Source organism: Chiloscyllium plagiosum, chromosome 9, assembly GCF_004010195.1.
Source record: "Chiloscyllium plagiosum isolate BGI_BamShark_2017 chromosome 9, ASM401019v2, whole genome shotgun sequence".
NCBI classification, from domain to species: Eukaryota; Metazoa; Chordata; class Chondrichthyes; order Orectolobiformes; family Hemiscylliidae; genus Chiloscyllium; species Chiloscyllium plagiosum.
Genome location: NC_057718.1, coordinates 2,010,233 through 2,014,659, shown reverse-complemented (window position 1 = coordinate 2,014,659; position 4,427 = coordinate 2,010,233).

Genomic DNA, 4,427 nt, shown 5'->3' with positions numbered 1-4,427 from the left:
GTGCTAGCTATGAAGAGAGGTTGAGTAGGTTAGGTTTAATTTCATTAGAAAAAAGGAGATTGAGGGGGGACCTGATTGAGGTTTACAAAATCATGAAGGGTATAGACAGGGTGGATAGAGACAAGCTTTTTCCCAGGGTGAAGGATTCAATAACGAGAGGTCATGCTTTCAAGGTGAGAGGTGGAATGTTTAAGGGGGAATACACGCGGCAACACAGAAGGTGGTGGACGTTTGGAACGCGTTGCCAGCAGAGGTGGTAGAGGCAGGCATGGTAGATTCATTTAAGATACATCTGGACAGATGTATGAGTTGGTAGGGAGCAGAGGGATACAGATATTTAGGAATTGACCAACAGGTTTAGACAGTAGATTTGGTTTGGCTCAGGCTTGGAGGGCCGAAGGGCCTGTTCCTGGGCTGTAAATTTTCTTTGTTCTATAAATCTTATCTCTTATAATCCTTTCCAAAACCTTTCCTACAACAGAACCTTGGTGGGTAGGATTAAGGAAAACCCTAAGGTATTCTACACTTACATGAGGAACAAGAGGACGGCCAGAGTGAGGGTGGGACTGATCAGGGAGAGTGGAGGGAACTTGTACCTGGAGTCGGAGGAGATAGGGGAGGTCCTTAATGCATACTTTGTTTCAGTATTCACTACTGAGAGGGACCTTGTCGTTTCTGAGGACAGCGTGAAACAGACTGATATGCTTGAACAGCTTGATGTTAAGAAGGAGAATGTGCTGAAAATTTTGAAAAACATGAGGATAGGTAAGTCCTTTGGGCCAGATGGGATATACCCGAGGTTACTAAAGGAAGTGAGGGAAGAGATTGCTGCACCTTTGGCGATGGACTTTGCATCCTCACAGTTACAGACCAGAAAGTCTTACATCGGTGAGGGCAAACAATTGGGGAGGATTCTGAGAGACAGGATTTCTGATTAGAGATAGTCAGCATAACTTTGTGAAAGGACAGGTCATGCCTCACAAACCTTACTGAATTCTTTGAGGATATGACAAAACACATTGATGAAGGTAGAGCAGTGGCTATGGTGTACATGGATTTTAACAAGGTGTTTGGTATGGTTCCCCATGGTAGGCTCATTCAGAACATAAGGAGGCATGGAATACAGGATACAGAACTGGCTGGCCTATGGAAGACAGAGGGTGGTGGTAGATGGAAAGAATTCAGCATGGAGCTCACTGACCAGTGGTGTTCCACAGGGATCGGTTCTGGGACCTCTGCTCTTTGTGATTTTACAACTGACTTGGATGAGGAAGTGGAAGGATGTGTTAGTAAGTTTGCCAATGACACGATGGTTGGTGGAGTTGTGGATAGTGTGGAGGGCTGTTGTAGGTTGCAATGGGACATTGACAGGATACAGAGCTGGGCTGAGAAGTGGCAGATGGAGTTCAACCTGGAAAAGTGTGGAGTGATTTAGTTTGAAAGGTTGAATTTGAATGCAGAACACAGGGTTAAAGGCAGGATTCTTGGCAGTGTGGAGGAACAGAGGGATCTTGGGATCCATGTCCATAGATTCCTCAAAGTTGACACCCAAGTGGATAGGGTTGTTAAGAAGGCGGATGGTGTGTTGGCTTTCATTATCAGAGGGATTGAGTTTAAGAGCTGCGAGGTTATGCTGCAGCTCTGTGGAGCCCTGGTTAGACGACACTTGGAATATTGTGTTCAGTTCTGGTCGCCTCATTATAGGAAGGATGTGGAAGCTTTAGAGAGGGTGCAGAGGAGATTTCCCAGGATGCTGCCTGGACTGGAGGGCATGTCTTATGAAGAAAGGTTGAGGGAGCTCGGGCTTTTCTCACTGGAGCGAAGAAGGATGAGAGGTGACTTGATAGAGGTGTACAAGATGTTGAGAGGCAGAGATAGAGTGGATAGCCAGAGACTTTTTTCCCAGGGCAGAAATGGCTATCACAAGGGGGCGTCATTTTAATGTGTTTGTTGGAAGGTTTAAGGGAGATGTCAGAAGGAGGTCCTTTACACAGAGAGTGGTGGGTGTGTGGAATGCACTGCCAGCGGTGGGAATAGAGTCAGAAACATTTGGGACATTTAAGCGACTCTTGGATAGGCCCATGGATGATAGTACAATGAAGGCCATGTAGGTTAGTTTGATCTTAGAGTAGGATGAAAGGTCAGCACAACATCAAGGGCCGAAGGGCCTGTACTGTGCTATACTGTTCCATATTGTATGTCCCTCCCTGAAGGACGTTAGGGAACCGATGGAATGGGAAGAGTTACATTGTGAATCGTGCCCCACTGCCACACAAACCACCCCAAAACGTACAAGATCCTTCTCACACCACCAAGGTGACCAATCGGCCTGACATAAAACAATGCACACCAGCTTTCATCTTTAACAGCAAATAAGGCAACTTATTGTAAAGTAATTCGCTGTAAAAGAAAAGGTGGTAAAAATCGAGAAATTTGAATCTGCTCTGATGTAAGAAATGATACGTTTTAAAAGCCCTGAACACACACAGACCATCAGTCACAATTAAGACAGGACACAGATGAACGGTTGAACAGATATTGTTGGTAGATAAAGAATATAGAGAGGGAAACCTTTGATCTGAACTCAATATCTGAAGGTGAGTTACCTTGTATCACACAGTACCTTAGGGTTTTGGTGATGACGGTACGGTGTTTTTGATAAAAGGTTGATTGTCCTTCACATTTATGGTTGATCCGTGGCCCTCAGTCTTTTCTTGTTGGATTTCCTCCCTTTGAAGTTGTCTCAGTTTCTCTGGGTAGGTTTGTCCCACTGAGGCAAGGAAGGGATGGTAGGGTAAGGAACCTTGGGCGACAAGAGATGTAGGACATCTAGTCAAGAGGAAGAAGGAAGCTTACTTAAGATTTTCATCTTGTGCAGATTAATTCTATGGAGCAGACATGACAAATAAATAAACATGAATGTTTATGGTTCATTGCCAAAGGCACCAAGTCACATTGTCCAACGAATCCCGAGGTGAGCTTCTCAGGAGGTTTACTGACGGGAGTTATTGCTTATCTCTAAACCCCACCTCCCCAACTGCCACCCACCACCATTATTACTGAGTCTTAACTCGTCAGTGTTCCCCCTTTTCATTCTCCCACCTCCCTGGATAGAAACTAGTCGCTGAGATTTTCCCCCAAGCAGTTACTGAGTGACTCCAGCTCACCCCTTGTTCCTCTGGGCACCTGCACCAGCCTCTCAGGCAATGCACTGTTGGCAATGAGCACATGGACGTAGCCCACATCCACAGACCCTGGCACTGGACATATACCAGCCTCACCACCTCCTCATGACACCTCCCTTCCCGTGTAGCTCTGCATTTCAATGCTGCACCTCAGGCAGCCCTGGCACAGCACAGAGTCTTCACTACACAGACAGGCACCAGCTCATGGACTGGCCCAGACTGTGTCTCAGCAGCTCACTCATCCTCCTGGCACTCACTCACTTTGTACTGACTTGGATGGAACGCTGGCATTCAGATCTAGAGGGCAGGTGCACAGGAATGTAGACATGATCCTGTAGACCCCAGTTGGAATACTGTGAGCAGATCTGGACACCATACCTTCGGAATGATAGATTGGCCTTGGAGGGAGTACAACACAGCTTTGCAAGGATGATAACTGAACTTCAAGGGTTACATTATGAGGAGAGATGAGACAAATTAGGCTTCATCCTCTAGAATTTAGAAGGTTAAGGAGAGATCTAATTGAGGTCTTCAGGATATTAACGAAGAAAACAGGGAAGATGAAAATAAACTATATCCACTGGTTGGGGATTCTCGAACTAGGGGCGTAATCTGAGAATTAGGACCAGACCGTTCAGGAGAGATGTCAGGAAGCATTTCCACACACAAAGGGTGGGAGAGGTTTGGAACTCTCTTCCACAATGGTGGCTGATGCTAATTTGATTCTTAAAGTTAAACCTAAGATAGAAAAATGTTTATTAAGCAAGGGTTTCAAGGGAAATGGGCCCATGCAGGTCTCTGGAATGAGGACATAGACCAGTCATGATCTCATTGAATGGTGGAGTAGATTTGAGGGGCTGAATGGCCTCCTCCAGTTCCTGTGTTCCATACTCACAGCCTCCCTGTCTTGTCTTAAAGATATTGTGTAGAACAGAAGCCTTTGCTGCTGCGATCTCATTTTGAGCTTTTTAACTTCTTTTTAAAGTTTTTTAAGTACCTGAGAACTCTGTGGGAAGCTAGAGAAGTGATTGCTGGGCCTCTTGCTGAGATATTTGTATCATCGATAGTCACAGGTGAGGTGCCGGAAGACTGGAGGTTGGCAAACGTGGTGCCACTGTTTAAGAAGGGCGGTAAGGACAAGCCAGGGAACTATAGACCGGTGAGGCTGGCCTCGGTGGTGGGCAAGTTGTTGGAGGGAATCCTGAGGGACAAGATGTACATGTATTTGGAAAGGCAAGGACT